Raw genomic sequence first — 19,059 nt, 5'->3', positions numbered from 1 at the left:
CAGAGAAACCAGCACCCCTGACAAACGGGAGACCTCTTTCTCTCACAACCAAGGCAGCACCTCGGAAACCTCCGCTCGGACTCGCTGTCTCAGAAAACGTGACTTCCCTTCCTAGAACCGTGCGGGCCGTAAGCCGAGAGATTTCCAGACCCGAAACTTATCTCCGTGACAGCGATGGCTGCCCCGCTCCCAGCCGGACGGTTCTCGCCTCGCTTCGACCAAGCTCCCGAGCTCGCTGTTCTCCTTTTCGTTCCATCCCCAGACGGGAGGACACCGGGACGACTGACTTCTTATTGCTTGCTACCGAACCCAGCAAAGAGGGAAAAAACAAACCTAGCCCTTCAGTCCGCAAGGACGCGGCATCGCTTTTCCTCCCCTATAGCCCACCGCAGCCACCCCCTCCTGCTGCAACTGTAGAAACACGGAGAGAAAGGAGGCCTTGAATCTCTATCCACGCTCTGTTGAACCGACTACTGCCCCTTCCCCAGTCCCCAAGCCACCAGGCTCCGTGCCCCAGCAGGAAGCTCTCTGCCTCAGAAGAAACCTACTGCCAGGACGCTTGAAGATTTCAAAGCACCCATCTCCTACTCACGCAGAGCCATGGGAAGGCCGAACGCTGAGAACCCCTCCTGTGTCCCAAAAATCACGTCCAGGCAGCTCCAGTCCATCTCGGACGGTCTCTTCTCCGGACACGGCCCCGCGCCGAGTCGTCTGCAAGCGCGGAAGAAAAACCCCAGCGTGAGCTCTCACTCACTAAGGTCTCTGGCTGTGGGACTTCTATCCTTTAGACCTTGCCCCTCCCTCCCCTCTCTATCGGGACCGCTACAAGAACACTGAGTCAGTCACCCCTGATGCACCACCACTTTCCCTTGCTCTACCTTGCGTACCTGCATGATTCCCGTTGGCTCCGGAGCCCTTAACCCGTGGAGATGCTCACCTGGAATGCCTGCAAGTGTCCCGTAGAAGGACACGGCAGAAGCAGAGCAAGGACAGAGACACAGACAGAAACAGACAGACAGAACGTATTGGCCAATACGAGAGAGCAACAAGAGAGAAACACACGAGAGGCAGCCAGAAACCTTACCACCTTGCGTCTCCCTCCTCGAGCCGAGCGTCTGCTGACAAGGACACCGTGGTCCAGAGAAACCAGCACCACTGACAAACGGGAGACCTCTTTCTCCCACAACCAAGGCAGCACCTCGGAAACCTCCGCTCGGACTCGCTGTCTCAGAAAACGCGACTTCCCTTCCTAGAACCGAGCGGGCCGTAAGCCGAGAGATTTCCAGACCCGACACTTATCTCCGTGACAGCGATGGCTGCTCCGCTCCCAGCCGGACGGTTCTCGCCTCGCTTCGACCAAGCTCCCGAGCTCGCTGTTCTCCTTTTCGTTCCATCCCCAGACGGGAGGACATCGGGACGACTGACTTCTTATGGCTTGCTACCGAACCCAGCAAAGAGGGAAAAAACAAACCTAGCCCTTCATTCCGCAAGGACGCGGCATCGCTTTTCCTCCCCTATATCCCACCACAGCCACCCCCTCCTGCTGCAACTGTAGAAACACGGAGAGAAAGGAGGCCTTGAATCTCTATCCACGCTCTGTTGAACCGACTACTGCCCCTTCCCCAGTCCCCAAGCCACCAGGCTCCGTGCCCCAGCAGGAAGCTCTCTGCCTCAGAAGAAACCTACTGCCAGGACGCTTGAAGATTTCAAAGCACCCATCTCCTACTCACGCATAGCCATGGGAAGGCCGAACACTGAGAACCCCTCCTGTGTCCCAAAAATCAAGTCCAGGCAGCTCCAGTCCATCTCGGACGGTCTCTTCTCCGGACACGGCCCCGTGCCGATTCGTCTGCAAGCGCGGAAGAAAAACCCCAGCGTGAGCTCTCACTCACTAAGGTCTCTGGCTGCGGGACTTCTATCCTTTAGACCTTGCCCCTCCCTCCCCTCTCTATCGGGACCGCTACAAGAACACTGAGTCAGTCACCCCTGATGCACCACCACTTTCCCTTGCTCTACCTTGCGTACCTGCATGATTCCCGTTGGCTCCGGAGCCCTTAACCCGTGGAGATGCTCACCTGGAATGCCTGCAAGTGTCCCGTAGAAGGACACGGAAGAAGCAGAGCAAGGACAGAGACACAGACAGAAACAGACAGACAGAACGTATTGGCCAATACGGGAGAGCAACAAGAGAGAAACACACGAGAGGCAGCCAGAAACCTTACCACCTTGCGTCTCCCTCCTCGAGCCGAGCGTCTGCTGAGAAGGACACCGTGGTCCAGAGAAACCAGCACCACTGACAAACGGGAGACCTCTTTCTCCCACAACCAAGGCAGCACCTCGGAAACCTCCGCTCGGACTCGCTGTCTCAGAAAACGTGACTTCCCTTCCTAGAACCGAGCGGGCCGTAAGCCGAGAGATTTCCAGACCCGACACTTATCTCCGTGACAGCCATGGCTGCTCCGCTCCCAGCCGGACGGTTCTCGCCTCGCTTCGACCAAGCTCCCGAGCTCGCTGTTCTCCTTTTCGTTCCATCCCCAGACGGGAGGACACCGGGACGACTGACTTCTTATCGCTTGCTACCGAACCCAGCAAAGAGGGAAAAAACAAACTTAGCCCTTCAGTCCGCAAGGACGCGGCATCGCTTTTCCTCCCCTATAACCTACCGCAGCCACCCCCTCCCGCTGCAACTGTAGAAACACGGAGAGAAAGGAGGCCTTGAATCTCTATCCACGCTCTGTTGAACCGACTACTGCCCCTTCCCCAGTCCCCAAGCCACCAGGTTTCCGGGCCCCAGCAGGAAGCTCTCTGCCTCAGAAGAAACCTACTGCCAGGACGCTTGAAGATTTCAAAGCACCCATCTCCTACTCACGCAGAGCCATGGGAAGGCCGAACGCTGAGAACCCCTCCTGTGTCCCAAAAATCAAGTCCAGGCAGCTCCAGTCCATCTCGGACGGTCTCTTCTCCGGACACGGCCCCGCGCCGATTCGTCTGCAAGCGCGGAAGAAAAACCCCAGCGTGAGCTCTCACTCACTAAGGTCTCTGGCTGCGGGACTTCTATCCTTTAGACCTTGCCCCTCCCTCCCCTCTCTATCGGGACCGCTACAAGAACACTGAGTCAGTCACCCCTGATGCACCACCACTTTCCCTTGCTCTACCTTGCGTACCTGCATGATTCCCGTTGGCTCCGGAGCCCTTAACCCGTGGAGATGCTCACCTGGAATGCCTGCAAGTGTCCCGTAGAAGGACACGGAAGAAGCAGAGCAAGGACAGAGACACAGACAGAAACAGACAGACAGAACGTATTGGCCAATACGGGAGAGCAACAAGAGAGAAACACACGAGAGGCAGCCAGAAACCTTACCACCTTGCGTCTCCCTCCTCGAGCCGAGCGTCTGCTGAGAAGGACACCGTGGTCCAGAGAAACCAGCACCACTGACAAACGGGAGACCTCTTTCTCCCACAACCAAGGCAGCACCTCGGAAACCTCCGCTCGGACTCGCTGTCTCAGAAAACGTGACTTCCCTTCCTAGAACCGAGCGGGCCGTAAGCCGAGAGATTTCCAGACCCGACACTTATCTCTGTGACAGCGATGGCTGCTCCGCTCCCAGCCGGACGGTTCTCGCCTCGCTTCGACCAAGCTCCCGAGCTCGCTGTTCTCCTTTTCGTTCCATCCCCAGACGGGAGGACACCGGGACGACTGACTTCTTATCGCTTGCTACCGAACCCAGCAAAGAGGGAAAAAACAAACTTAGCCCTTCAGTCCGCAAGGACGCGGCATCGCTTTTCCTCCCCTATAACCCACCGCAGCCACCCCCTCCCGCTGCAACTGTAGAAACACGGAGAGAAAGGAGGCCTTGAATCTCTATCCACGCTCTGTTGAACCGACTACTGCCCCTTCCCCAGTCCCCAAGCCACCAGGCTCCGTGCCCCAGCAGGAAGCTCTCTGCCTCAGAAGAAACCTACTGCCAGGACGCTTGAAGATTTCAAAGCACCCATCTCCTACTCACGCAGAGCCATGGGAAGGCCGAACGCTAAGAACCCCTCCTGTGTCCCAAAAATCACGTCCAGGCAGCTCCAGTCCATCTCGGACGGTCTCTTCTCCGGACACGGCCCCGCGCCGACTCGTCTGCAAGCGCGGAAGAAAAACCCCAGCGTGAGCTCTCACTCACTAAGGTCTCTGGCTGCGGGACTTCTATCCTTTAGACCTTGCCCCTCCCTCCCCTCTCTATCGGGACCGCTACGAGAACACTGAGTCAGTCACCCCTGATGCACCACCACTTTCCCTTGCTCTACCTTGCGTACCTGCATGATTCCCGTTGGCTCCGGAGCCCTTAACCCGTGGAGATGCTCACCTGGAATGCCTGCAAGTGTCCCGTAGAAGGACACGGAAGAAGCAGAGCAAGGACAGAGACACAGACAGAAACAGACAGACAGAACGTATTGGCCAATACGGGAGAGCAACAAGAGAGAAACACACGAGAGGCAGCCAGAAACCTTACCACCTTGCGTCTCCCTCCTCGAGCCGAGCGTCTGCTGAGAAGGACACCGTGGTCCAGAGAAACCAGCACCACTGACAAACGGGAGACCTCTTTCTCCCACAACCAAGGCAGCACCTCGGAAACCTCCGCTCGGACTCGCTGTCTCAGAAAACGTGACTTCCCTTCCTAGAACCGAGCGGGCCGTAAGCCGAGAGATTTCCAGACCCGACACTTATCTCCGTGACAGCGATGGCTGCTCCGCTCCCAGCCGGACGGTTCTCGCCTCGCTTCGACCAAGCTCCCGAGCTCGCTGTTCTCCTTTTCGTTCCATCCCCAGGCGGGAGGACATCGGGACGACTGACTTCTTATCGCTTGCTACCGAACCCAGCAAAGAGGGAAAAAACAAACCTAGCCCTTCATTCCGCAAGGACGCGGCATCGCTTTTCCTCCCCTATATCCCACCACAGCGACCCCCTCCTGCTGCAACTGTAGAAACACGGAGAGAAAGGAGGCCTTGAATCTCTATCCACGCTCTGTTGAACCGACTACTGCCCCTTCCCCAGTCCCCAAACCACCAGGCTCCGTGCCCCAGCAGGAAGCTCTCTGCCTCACAAGAAACCTACTGCCAGGACGCTTGAAGATTTCAAAGCACCCATCTCCTACTCACGCAGAGCCATGGGAAGGCCGAACGCTGAGAACCCCTCCTGTGTCCCAAAAATCACGTCCAGGCAGCTCCAGTCCATCTCGGACGGTCTCTTCTCCGGACACGGCCCCGCGCCGATTCGTCTGCAAGCGCGGAAGAAAAACCCCAGCGTGAGCTCTCACTCACTAAGGTCTCTGGCTGCGGGACTTCTATCCTTTAGACCTTGCCCCTCCCTCCCCTCTCTATCGGGACCGCTACAAGAACACTGAGTCAGTCACCCCTGATGCACCACCACTTTCCCTTGCTCTACCTTGCGTACCTGCATGATTCCCGTTGGCTCCGGAGCCCTTAACCCGTGGAGATGCTCACCTGGAATGCCTGCAAGTGTCCCGTAGAAGGACACGGAAGAAGCAGAGCAAGGACAGAGACACAGACAGAAACAGACAGACAGAACGTATTGGCCAATACGGGAGAGCAACAAGAGAGAAACACACGAGAGGCAGCCAGAAACCTTACCACCTTGCGTCTCCCTCCTCGAGCCGAGCGTCTGCTGAGAAGGACGCCGTGGTCCAGAGAAACCAGCACCCCTGACAAACGGGAGACCTCTTTCTCCCACAACCAAGGCAGCACCTCGGAAACCTCCGCTCGGACTCGCTGTCTCAGAAAACGTGACTTCCCTTCCTAGAACCGAGCGGGCCGTAAGCCGAGAGATTTCCAGACCCGAAACTTATCTCCGTGACAGCGATGGCTGCTCCGCTCCCAGCTGGACGGTTCTCGCCTCGCTTCGACCAAGCTCCCGAGCTCGCTGTTCTCCTTTTCGTTCCATCCCCAGACGGGAGGACACCGGGACGACTGACTTCTTATCGCTTGCTACCGAACCCAGCAAAGAGGGAAAAAACAAACCTAGCCCTTCAGTCCGCAAGGACGCGGCATCGCTTTTCCTCCCCTATAGCCCACCGCAGCCACCCCCTCCCGCTGCAACTGTAGAAACACGGAGAGAAAGGAGGCCTTGAATCTCTATCCACGCTCTGTTGAACCGACTACTGCCCCTTCCCCAGTCCCCAAGCCACCAGGCTCCGTGCCCCAGCAGGAAGCTCTCTGCCTCAGAAGAAACCTACTGCCAGGACGCTTGAAGATTTCAAAGCACCCATCTCCTACTCACGCAGAGCCATGGGAAGGCCGAACGCTGAGAACCCCTCCTGTGTCCCAAAAATCACGTCCAGGCAGCGGCAGTTCATCTCGGACGGTCTCTTCTCCGGACACGGCCCCGCGCCGATTCGTCTGCAAACGCGGAAGAAAAACCCCAGCGTGAGCTCTCACTCACTAAAGTCTCTGGCTGCGGGACTTCTATCCTTTAGACCTTGCCCCTCCCTCCCCTCTCTATCGGGACCGCTACAAGAACACTGAGTCAGTCACCCCTGATGCACCACCACTTTCCCTTGCTCTACCTTGCGTACCTGCATGATTCCCGTTGGCTCCGGAGCCCTTAACCCGTGGAGATGCTCACCTGGAATGCCTGCAAGTGTCCCGTAGAAGGACACGGCAGAAGCAGAGCAAGGACAGAGACACAGACAGAAACAGACAGACAGAACGTATTGGCCAATACGGGAGAGCAACAAGAGAGAAACACACGAGAGGCAGCCAGAAACCTTACCACCTTGCGTCTCCCTCCTCGAGCCGAGCGTCTGCTGAGAAGGACACCGTGGTCCAGAGAAACCAGCACCACTGACAAAAGGGAGACCTCTTTCTCCCACAACCAAGGCAGCACCTCGGAAACCTCCGCTCGGACTCGCTGTCTCAGAAAACGTGACTTCCCTTCCTAGAACCGAGCGGGCCGTAAGCCGAGAGATTTCCAGACCCGACACTTATCTCCGTGACAGCGATGGCTGCTCCGCTCCCAGCCGGACGGTTCTCGCCTCGCTTCGACCAAGCTCCCGAGCTCGCTGTTCTCCTTTTCGTTCCATCCCCAGACGGGAGGACACCGGGACGACTGACTTCTTATCGCTTGCTACCGAACCCAGCAAAGAGGGAAAAAACAAACTTAGCCCTTCAGTCCGCAAGGACGCGGCATCGCTTTTCCTCCCCTATAACCCACCGCAGCCACCCCCTCCCGCTGCAACTGTAGAAACACGGAGAGAAAGGAGGCCTTGAATCTCTATCCACGCTCTGTTGAACCGACTACTGCCCCTTCCCCAGTCCCCAAGCCACCAGGCTCCGTGCCCCAGCAGGAAGCTCTCTGCCTCAGAAGAAACCTACTGCCAGGACGCTTGAAGATTTCAAAGCACCCATCTCCTACTCACGCAGAGCCATGGGAAGGCCGAACGCTAAGAACCCCTCCTGTGTCCCAAAAATCACGTCCAGGCAGCTCCAGTCCATCTCGGACGGTCTCTTCTCCGGACACGGCCCCGCGCCGATTCGTCTGCAAGCACGGAAGAAAAACCCCAGCGTGAGCTCTCACTCACTAAGGTCTCTGGCTGCGGGACTTCTATCCTTTAGACCTTGCCCCTCCCTCCCCTCTCTATCGGGACCGCTACAAGAACACTGAGTCAGTCACCCCTGATGCACCACCACTTTCCCTTGCTCTACCTTGCGTACCTGCATGATTCCTGTTGGCTCCGGAGCCCTAAACCCGTGGAGATGCTCACCTGGAATGCCTGCAAGTGTCCCGTAGAAGGACACGGCAGAAGCAGAACAAGGACAGAGTCACAGACAGAAACAGACAGACAGAACGTATTGGCCAATACGGGAGAGCAACAAGAGAGAAACACACGAGAGGCAGCCAGAAACCTTACCACCTTGCGTCTCCCTCCTCGAGCCGAGCGTCTGCTGAGAAGGACACCGTGGTCCAGAGAAACCAGCACCACTGACAAACGGGAGACCTCTTTCTCCCACAACCAAGGCAGCACCTCGGAAACCTCCGCTCGGACTCGCTGTCTCAGAAAACGTGACTTCCCTTCCTAGAACCGAGCGGGCCGTAAGCCGAGAGATTTCCAGACCCGACACTTATCTCCGTGACAGCGATGGCTGCTCCGCTCCCAGCCGGACGGTTCTCGCCTCGCTTCGACCAAGCTCCCGAGCTCGCTGTTCTCCTTTTCGTTCCATCCCCAGACGGGAGGACACCGGGACGACTGACTTCTTATCGCTTGCTACCGAACCCAGCAAAGAGGGAAAAAACAAACTTAGCCCTTCAGTCCGCAAGGACGCGGCATCGCTTTTCCTCCCCTATAACCCACCGCAGCCACCCCCTCCCGCTGCAACTGTAGAAACACGGAGAGAAAGGAGGCCTTGAATCTCTATCCACGCTCTGTTGAACCGACTACTGCCCCTTCCCCAGTCCCCAAGCCACCAGGCTCCGTGCCCCAGCAGGAAGCTCTCTGCCTCAGAAGAAACCTACTGCCAGGACGCTTGAAGATTTCAAAGCACCCATCTCCTACTCACGCAGAGCCATGGGAAGGCCGAACGCTAAGAACCCCTCCTGTGTCCCAAAAATCACGTCCAGGCAGATCCAGTCCATCTCGGACGGTCTCTTCTCCGGACACGGCCCCGCGCCGACTCGTCTGCAAGCGCGGAAGAAAAACCCCAGCGTGAGCTCTCACTCACTAAGGTCTCTGGCTGCGGGACTTCTATCCTTTAGACCTTGCCCCTCCCTCCCCTCTCTATCGGGACCGCTACAAGAACACTGAGTCAGTCACCCCTGATGCACCACCACTTTCCCTTGCTCTACCTTGCGTACCTGCATGATTCCCGTTGGCTCCGGAGCCCTTAACCCGTGGAGATGCTCACCTGGAATGCCTGCAAGTGTCCCGTAGAAGGACACGGAAGAAGCAGAGCAAGGACAGAGACACAGACAGAAACAGACAGACAGAACGTATTGGCCAATACGGGAGAGCAACAAGAGAGAAACACACGAGAGGCAGCCAGAAACCTTACCACCTTGCGTCTCCCTCCTCGAGCCGAGCGTCTGCTGAGAAGGACACCGTGGTCCAGAGAAACCAGCACCACTGACAAACGGGAGACCTCTTTCTCCCACAACCAAGGCAGCACCTCGGAAACCTCCGCTCGGACTCGCTGTCTCAGAAAACGTGACTTCCCTTCCTAGAACCGAGCGGGCCGTAAGCCGAGAGATTTCCAGACCCGACACTTATCTCCGTGACAGCCATGGCTGCTCCGCTCCCAGCCGGACGGTTCTCGCCTCGCTTCGACCAAGCTCCCGAGCTCGCTGTTCTCCTTTTCGTTCCATCCCCAGATGGGAGGACACCGGGACGACTGACTTCTTATCGCTTGCTACCGAACCCAGCAAAGAGGGAAAAAACAAACCTAGCCCTTCAGTCCTTGGCATCGCTTTTCCTCCCCTATAACCCACCGCAGCCACCCCCTCCCGCTGCAACTGTAGAAACACGGAGAGAAAGGAGGCCTTGAATCTCTATCCACGCTCTGTTGAACAGACTACTGCCCCTTCCCCAGTCCCCAAGCCACCAGGCTCCGTGCCCCAGCAGGAAGCTCTTGCCTCAGAAGAAACCTACTGCCAGGACGCTTGAAGATTTCAAAGCACCCATCTCCTACTCACGCAGAGCCATGGGAAGGCCGAACGCTGAGAACCCCTCCTGTGTCCCAAAAATCACGTCCAGGCAGCGGCAGTTCATCTCGGACGGTCTCTTCTCCGGACACGGCCCCGCGCCGATTCGTCTGCAAACGCGGAAGAAAAACCCCAGCGTGAGCTCTCACTCACTAAAGTCTCTGGCTGCGGGACTTCTATCCTTTAGACCTTGCCCCTCCCTCCCCTCTCTATCGGGACCGCTACAAGAACACTGAGTCAGTCACCCCTGATGCACCACCACTTTCCCTTGCTCTACCTTGCGTACCTGCATGATTCCCGTTGGCTCCGGAGCCCTTAACCCGTGGAGATGCTCACCTGGAATGCCTGCAAGTGTCCCGTAGAAGGACACGGAAGAAGCAGAGCAAGGACAGAGACACAGACAGAAACAGACAGACAGAACGTATTGGCCAATACGGGAGAGCAACAAGAGAGAAACACACGAGAGGCAGCCAGAAACCTTACCACCTTGCGTCTCCCTCCTCGAGCCGAGCGTCTGCTGAGAAGGACACCGTGGTCCAGAGAAACCAGCACCACTGACAAACGGGAGACCTCTTTCTCCCACAACCAAGGCAGCACCTCGGAAACCTCCGCTCGGACTCGCTGTCTCAGAAAACGTGACTTCCCTTCCTAGAACCGAGCGGGCCGTAAGCCGAGAGATTTCCAGACCCGACACTTATCTCCGTGACAGCGATGGCTGCTCCGCTCCCAGCTGGACGGTTCTCGCCTCGCTTCGACCAAGCTCCCGAGCTCGCTGTTCTCCTTTTCGTTCCATCCCCAGACGGGAGGACACCGGGACGACTGACTTCTTATCGCTTGCTACCGAACCCAGCAAAGAGGGAAAAAACAAACTTAGCCCTTCAGTCCGCAAGGACGCGGCATCGCTTTTCCTCCCCTATAACCCACCGCAGCCACCCCCTCCCGCTGCAACTGTAGAAACACGGAGAGAAAGGAGGCCTTGAATCTCTATCCACGCTCTGTTGAACAGACTACTGCCCCTTCCCCAGTCCCCAAGCCACCAGGCTCTGTGCCCCAGCAGGAAGCTCTTGCCTCAGAAGAAACCTACTGCCAGGACGCTTGAAGATTTCAAAGCACCCATCTCCTACTCACGCAGAGCCATGGGAAGGCCGAACGCTGAGAACCCCTCCTGTGTCCCAAAAATCACGTCCAGGCAGCGGCAGTTCATCTCGGACGGTCTCTTCTCCGGACACGGCCCCGCGCCGATTCGTCTGCAAACGCGGAAGAAAAACCCCAGCGTGAGCTCTCACTCACTAAAGTCTCTGGCTGCGGGACTTCTATCCTTTAGACCTTGCCCCTCCCTCCCCTCTCTATCGGGACCGCTACAAGAACACTGAGTCAGTCACCCCTGATGCACCACCACTTTCCCTTGCTCTACCTTGCGTACCTGCATGATTCCCGTTGGCTCCGGAGCCCTTAACCCGTGGAGATGCTCACCTGGAATGCCTGCAAGTGTCCCGTAGAAGGACACGGAAGAAGCAGAGCAAGGACAGAGACACAGACAGAAACAGACAGACAGAACGTATTGGCCAATACGGGAGAGCAACAAGAGAGAAACACACGAGAGGCAGCCAGAAACCTTACCACCTTGCGTCTCCCTCCTCGAGCCGAGCGTCTGCTGAGAAGGACACCGTGGTCCAGAGAAACCAGCACCACTGACAAACGGGAGACCTCTTTCTCCCACAACCAAGGCAGCACCTCGGAAACCTCCGCTCGGACTCGCTGTCTCAGAAAACGTGACTTCCCTTCCTAGAACCGAGCGGGCCGTAAGCCGAGAGATTTCCAGACCCGACACTTATCTCCGTGACAGCGATGGCTGCTCCGCTCCCAGCCGGACGGTTCTCGCCTCGCTTCGACCAAGCTCCCGAGCTCGCTGTTCTCCTTTTCGTTCCATCCCCAGACGGGAGGACACCGGGACGACTGACTTCTTATCGCTTGCTACCGAACCCAGCAAAGAGGGAAAAAACAAACTTAGCCCTTCAGTCCGCAAGGACGCGGCATCGCTTTTCCTCCCCTATAACCCACCGCAGCCACCCCCTCCCGCTGCAACTGTAGAAACACGGAGAGAAAGGAGGCCTTGAATCTCTATCCACGCTCTGTTGAACCGACTACTGCCCCTTCCCCAGTCCCCAAGCCACCAGGCTCCGTGCCCCAGCAGGAAGCTCTCTGCCTCAGAAGAAACCTACTGCCAGGACGCTTGAAGATTTCAAAGCACCCATCTCCTACTCACGCAGAGCCATGGGAAGGCCGAACGCTAAGAACCCCTCCTGTGTCCCAAAAATCACGTCCAGGCAGCTCCAGTCCATCTCGGACGGTCTCTTCTCCGGACACGGCCCCGCGCCGACTCGTCTGCAAGCGCGGAAGAAAAACCCCAGCGTGAGCTCTCACTCACTAAGGTCTCTGGCTGCGGGACTTCTATCCTTTAGACCTTGCCCCTCCCTCCCCTCTCTATCGGGACCGCTACAAGAACACTGAGTCAGTCACCCCTGATGCACCACCACTTTCCCTTGCTCTACCTTGCGTACCTGCATGATTCCCGTTGGCTCCGGAGCCCTTAACCCGTGGAGATGCTCACCTGGAATGCCTGCAAGTGTCCCGTAGAAGGACACGGAAGAAGCAGAGCAAGGACAGAGACACAGACAGAAACAGACAGACAGAACGTATTGGCCAATACGGGAGAGCAACAAGAGAGAAACACACGAGAGGCAGCCAGAAACCTTACCACCTTGCGTCTCCCTCCTCGAGCCGAGCGTCTGCTGAGAAGGACACCGTGGTCCAGAGAAACCAGCACCACTGACAAACGGGAGACCTCTTTCTCCCACAACCAAGGCAGCACCTCGGAAACCTCCGCTCGGACTCGCTGTCTCAGAAAACGTGACTTCCCTTCCTAGAACCGAGCGGGCCGTAAGCCGAGAGATTTCCAGACCCGACACTTATCTCCGTGACAGCGATGGCTGCTCCGCTCCCAGCCGGACGGTTCTCGCCTCGCTTCGACCAAGCTCCAGAGCTCGCTGTTCTCCTTTTCGTTCCATCCCCAGACGGGAGGACACCGGGACGACTGACTTCTTATCGCTTGCTACCGAACCCAGCAAAGAGGGAAAAAACAAACCTAGCCCTTCAGTCCGCAAGGACGCGGCATCGCTTTTCCTCCCCTATAGCCCACCGCAGCCACCCCCTCCCGCTGCAACTGTAGAAACACGGAGAGAAAGGAGGCCTTGAATCTCTATCCACGCTCTGTTGAACCGACTACTGCCCCTTCCCCAGTCCCCAAGCCACCAGGCTCCGTGCCCCAGCAGGAAGCTCTCTGCCTCAGAAGAAACCTACTGCCAGGACGCTTGAAGATTTCAAAGCACCCATCTGCTACTCACGCAGAGCCATGGGAAGGCCGAACGCTGAGAACCCCTCCTGTGTCCCAAAAATCACGTCCAGGCAGCTCCAGTCCATCTCGGACGGTCTCTTCTCCGGACACGGCCCCGCGCCGAGTCGTCTGCAAGCGCGGAAGAAAAACCCCAGCGTGAGCTCTCACTCACTAAGGTCTCTGGCTGCGGGACTTCTATCCTTTAGACCTTGCCCCTCCCTCCCCTCTCTATCGGGACCGCTACAAGAACACTGAGTCAGTCACCCCTGATGCACCACCACTTTCCCTTGCTCTACCTTGCGTACCTGCATGATTCCCGTTGGCTCCGGAGCCCTTAACCCGTGGAGATGCTCACCTGGAATGCCTGCAAGTGTCCCGTAGAAGGACACGGCAGAAGCAGAGCAAGGACAGAGACACAGACAGAAACAGACAGACAGAACGTATTGGCCAATACGAGAGAGCAACAAGAGAGAAACACACGAGAGGCAGCCAGAAACCTTACCACCTTGCGTCTCCCTCCTCGAGCCAAGCGTCTGCTGAGAAGGACACCGTGGTCCACAGAAACCAGCACCACTGACAAACGGGAGACCTCTTTCTCCCACAACCAAGGCAGCACCTCGGAAACCTCCGCTCGGACTCGCTGTCTCAGAAAACGTGACTTCCCTTCCTAGAACCGAGCGGGCCGTAAGCCGAGAGATTTCCAGACCCGACACTTATCTCCGTGACAGCCATGGCTGCTCCGCTCCCAGCCGGACGGTTCTCGCCTCGCTTCGACCAAGCTCCCGAGCTCGCTGTTCTCCTTTTCGTTCCATCCCCAGATGGGAGGACACCGGGACGACTGACTTCTTATCGCTTGCTACCGAACCCAGCAAAGAGGGAAAAAACAAACCTAGCCCTTCAGTCCTTCAGTCCGCGGCATCGCTTTTCCTCCCCTATAACCCACCGCAGCCACCCCCTCCCGCTGCAACTGTAGAAACACGGAGAGAAAGGAGGCCTTGAATCTCTATCCACGCTCTGTTGAACAGACTACTGCCCCTTCCCCAGTCCCCAAGCCACCAGGCTCCGTGCCCCAGCAGGAAGCTCTTGCCTCAGAAGAAACCTACTGCCAGGACGCTTGAAGATTTCAAAGCACCCATCTCCTACTCACGCAGAGCCATGGGAAGGCCGAACGCTGAGAACCCCTCCTGTGTCCCAAAAATCACGTCCAGGCAGCGGCAGTTCATCTCGGACGGTCTCTTCTCCGGACACGGCCCCGCGCCGATTCGTCTGCAAACGCGGAAGAAAAACCCCAGCGTGAGCTCTCACTCACTAAAGTCTCTGGCTGCGGGACTTCTATCCTTTAGACCTTGCCCCTCCCTCCCCTCTCTATCGGGACCGCTACAAGAACACTGAGTCAGTCACCCCTGATGCACCACCACTTTCCCTTGCTCTACCTTGCGTACCTGCATGATTCCCGTTGGCTCCGGAGCCCTTAACCCGTGGAGATGCTCACCTGGAATGCCTGCAAGTGTCCCGTAGAAGGACACGGAAGAAGCAGAGCAAGGACAGAGACACAGACAGAAACAGACAGACAGAACGTATTGGCCAATACGGGAGAGCAACAAGAGAGAAACACACGAGAGGCAGCCAGAAACCTTACCACCTTGCGTCTCCCTCCTCGAGCCGAGCGTCTGCTGAGAAGGACACCGTGGTCCAGAGAAACCAGCACCACTGACAAACGGGAGACCTCTTTCTCCCACAACCAAGGCAGCACCTCGGAAACCTCCGCTCGGACTCGCTGTCTCAGAAAACGTGACTTCCCTTCCTAGAACCGAGCGGGCCGTAAGCCGAGAGATTTCCAGACCCGACACTTATCTCCGTGACAGCGATGGCTGCTCCGCTCCCAGCCGGACGGTTCTCGCCTCGCTTCGACCAAGCTCCCGAGCTCGCTGTTCTCCTTTTCGTTCCATCCCCAGACGGGAGGACACCGGGACGACTGACTTCTTATCGCTTGCTACCAAACCCAGCAAAGAGGGAAAAAACAAACTTAGCCCTTCAGTCCGCAAGGACGCGGCATCGCTTTTCCTCCCCTATAACCCACCGCAGCCACCCCCTCCCGCTGCAACTGTAGAAACACGGAGAGAAAGGAGGCCTTGAATCTCTATCCACGCTCTGTTGAACAGACTACTGCCCCTTCCCCAGTCCCCAAGCCACCAGGCTCTGTGCCCCAGCAGGAAGCTCTTGCCTCAGAAGAAACCTACTGCCAGGACGCTTGAAGATTTCAAAGCACCCATCTCCTACTCACGCAGAGCCATGGGAAGGCCGAACGCTGAGAACCCCTCCTGTGTCCCAAAAATCACGTCCAGGCAGCGGCAGTTCATCTCGGACGGTCTCTTCTCCGGACACGGCCCCGCGCCGATTCGTCTGCAAACGCGGAAGAAAAACCCCAGCGTGAGCTCTCACTCACTAAAGTCTCTGGCTGCGGGACTTCTATCCTTTAGACCTTGCCCCTCCCTCCCCTCTCTATCGGGACCGCTACAAGAACACTGAGTCAGTCACCCCTGATGCACCACCACTTTCCCTTGCTCTACCTTGCGTACCTGCATGATTCCCGTTGGCTCCGGAGCCCTTAACCCGTGGAGATGCTCACCTGGAATGCCTGCAAGTGTCCCGTAGAAGGACACGGCAGAAGCAGAGCAAGGACAGAGACACAGACAGAAACAGACAGACAGAACGTATTGGCCAATACGGGAGAGCAACAAGAGAGAAACACACGAGAGGCAGCCAGAAACCTTACCACCTTGCGTCTCCCTCCTCGAGCCGAGCGTCTGCTGAGAAGGACACCGTGGTCCAGAGAAACCAGCACCACTGACAAACGGGAGACCTCTTTCTCCCACAACCAAGGCAGCACCTCGGAAACCTCCGCTCGGACTCGCTGTCTCAGAAAACGTGACTTCCCTTCCTAGAACCGAGCGGGCCGTAAGCCGAGAGATTTCCAGACCCGACACTTATCTCCGTGACAGCGATGGCTGCTCCGCTCCCAGCCGGACGGTTCTCGCCTCGCTTCGACCAAGCTCCCGAGCTCGCTGTTCTCCTTTTCGTTCCATCCCCAGACGGGAGGACACCGGGACGACTGACTTCTTATCGCTTGCTACCGAACCCAGCAAAGAGGGAAAAAACAAACTTAGCCCTTCAGTCCGCAAGGACGCGGCATCGCTTTTCCTCCCCTATAACCCACCGCAGCCACCCCCTCCCGCTGCAACTGTAGAAACACGGAGAGAAAGGAGGCCTTGAATCTCTATCCACGCTCTGTTGAACCGACTACTGCCCCTTCCCCAGTCCCCAAGCCACCAGGCTCCGTGCCCCAGCAGGAAGCTCTCTGCCTCAGAAGAAAACTACTGCCAGGACGCTTGAAGATTTCAAAGCACCCATCTCCTACTCACGCAGAGCCATGGGAAGGCCGAACGCTAAGAACCCCTCCTGTGTCCCAAAAATCACGTCCAGGCAGCTCCAGTCCATCTCGGACGGTCTCTTCTCCGGACACGGCCCCGCGCCGATTCGTCTGCAAGCACGGAAGAAAAACCCCAGCGTGAGCTCTCACTCACTAAGGTCTCTGGCTGCGGGACTTCTATCCTTTAGACCTTGCCCCTCCCTCCCCTCTCTATCGGGACCGCTACAAGAACACTGAGTCAGTCACCCCTGATGCACCACCACTTTCCCTTGCTCTACCTTGCGTACCTGCATGATTCCTGTTGGCTCCGGAGCCCTTAACCCGTGGAGATGCTCACCTGGAATGCCTGCAAGTGTCCCGTAGAAGGACACGGCAGAAGCAGAACAAGGACAGAGTCACAGACAGAAACAGACAGACAGAACGTATTGGCCAATACGGGAGAGCAACAAGAGAGAAACACACGAGAGGCAGCCAGAAACCTTACCACCTTGCGTCTCCCTCCTCGAGCCGAGCGTCTGCTGAGAAGGACACCGTGGTCCAGAGAAACCAGCACCACTGACAAACGGGAGACCTCTTTCTCCCACAACCAAGGCAGCACCTCGGAAACCTCCGCTCGGACTCGCTGTCTCAGAAAACGTGACTTCCCTTCCTAGAACCGAGCGGGCCGTAAGCCGAGAGATTTCCAGACCCGACACTTATCTCCGTGACAGCGATGGCTGCTCCGCTCCCAGCCGGACGGTTCTCGCCTCGCTTCGACCAAGCTCCCGAGCTCGCTGTTCTCCTTTTCGTTCCATCCCCAGACGGGAGGACACCGGGACGACTGACTTCTTATCGCTTGCTACCGAACCCAGCAAAGAGGGAAAAAACAAACTTAGCCCTTCAGTCCGCAAGGACGCGGCATCGCTTTTCCTCCCCTATAACCCACCGCAGCCACCCCCTCCCGCTGCAACTGTAGAAACACGGAGAGAAAGGAGGCCTTGAATCTCTATCCACGCTCTGTTGAACCGACTACTGCCCCTTCCCCAGTCCCCAAACCACCAGGCTCCGTGCCCCAGCAGGAAGCTCTCTGCCTCACAAGAAACCTACTGCCAGGACGCTTGAAGATTTCAAAGCACCCATCTCCTACTCACGCAGAGCCATGGGAAGGCCGAACGCTGAGAACCCCTCCTGTGTCCCAAAAATCACGTCCAGGCAGCTCCAGTCCATCTCGGACGGTCTCTTCTCCAGACACGGCCCCGCGCCGAGTCGTCTGCAAGCGCGGAAGAAAAACCCCAGCGTGAGCTCTCACTCACTAAGGTCTCTGGCTGCGGGACTTCTATCCTTTAGACCTTGCCCCTCCCTCCCCTCTCTATCAGGACCGCTACAAGAACACTGAGTCAGTCACCCCTGATGCACCACCACTTTCCCTTGCTCTACCTTGCGTACCTGCATGATTCCCGTTGGCTCCGGAGCCCTTAACCCGTGGAGATGCTCACCTGGAATGCCTGCAAGTGTCCCGTAGAAGGACACGGCAGAAGCAGAGCAAGGACAGAGACACAGACAGAAACAGACAGACAGAACGTATTGGCCAATACGGGAGAGCAACAAGAGAGAAACACACGAGAGGCAGCCAGAAACCTTACCACCTTGCGTCTCCCTCCTCGAGCCGAGCGTCTGCTGACAAGGACACCGTGGTCCAGAGAAACCAGCACCACTGACAAACGGGAGACCTCTTTCTCCCACAACCAAGGCAGCACCTCGGAAACCTCCGCTCGGACTCGCTGTCTCAGAAAACGTGACTTCCCTTCCTAGAACCGAGCGGGCCGTAAGCCGAGAGATTTCCAGACCCGACACTTATCTCCGTGACAGCGATGGCTGCTCCGCTCCCAGCCGGACGGTTCTCGCCTCGCTTCGACCAAGCTCCCGAGCTCGCTGTTCTCCTTTTCGTTCCATCCCCAGACGGGAGGACACCGGGACGACTGACTTCTTATCGCTTGCTACCGAACCCAGCAAAGAGGGAAAAAACAAACTTAGCCCTTCAGTCCGCAAGGACGCGGCATCGCTTTTCCTCCCCTATAACCCACCGCAGCCACCCCCTCCCGCTGCAACTGTAGAAACATGGAGAGAAAGGAGGCCTTGAATCTCTATCCACGCTCTGTTGAACCGACTACTGCCCCTTCCCCAGTCCCCAAGCCACCAGGCTCCGTGCCCCAGCAGGAAGCTCTCTGCCTCAGAAGAAACCTACTGCCAGGACGCTTGAAGATTTCAAAGCACCCATCTCCTACTCACGCAGAGCCATGGGAAGGCCGAACGCTAAGAACCCCTCCTGTGTCCCAAAAATCACGTCCAGGCAGCTCCAGTCCATCTCGGACGGTCTCTTCTCCGGACACGGCCCCGCGCCGATTCGTCTGCAAGCACGGAAGAAAAACCCCAGCGTGAGCTCTCACTCACTAAGGTCTCTGGCTGCGGGACTTCTATCCTTTAGACCAGGGGTCTCCAAACTTTTCAGCCCGAGGGCCGCATTAACTATCAAACAGCAGTTCGGGGGCCGACTACACA

This window comes from Pelodiscus sinensis, chromosome 13, assembly GCF_052426305.1.
Source record: "Pelodiscus sinensis isolate ZL-2025 chromosome 13, ASM5242630v1, whole genome shotgun sequence".
NCBI classification, from domain to species: domain Eukaryota; kingdom Metazoa; phylum Chordata; order Testudines; family Trionychidae; genus Pelodiscus; species Pelodiscus sinensis.
This window is presented reverse-complemented; position numbering follows the sequence as displayed.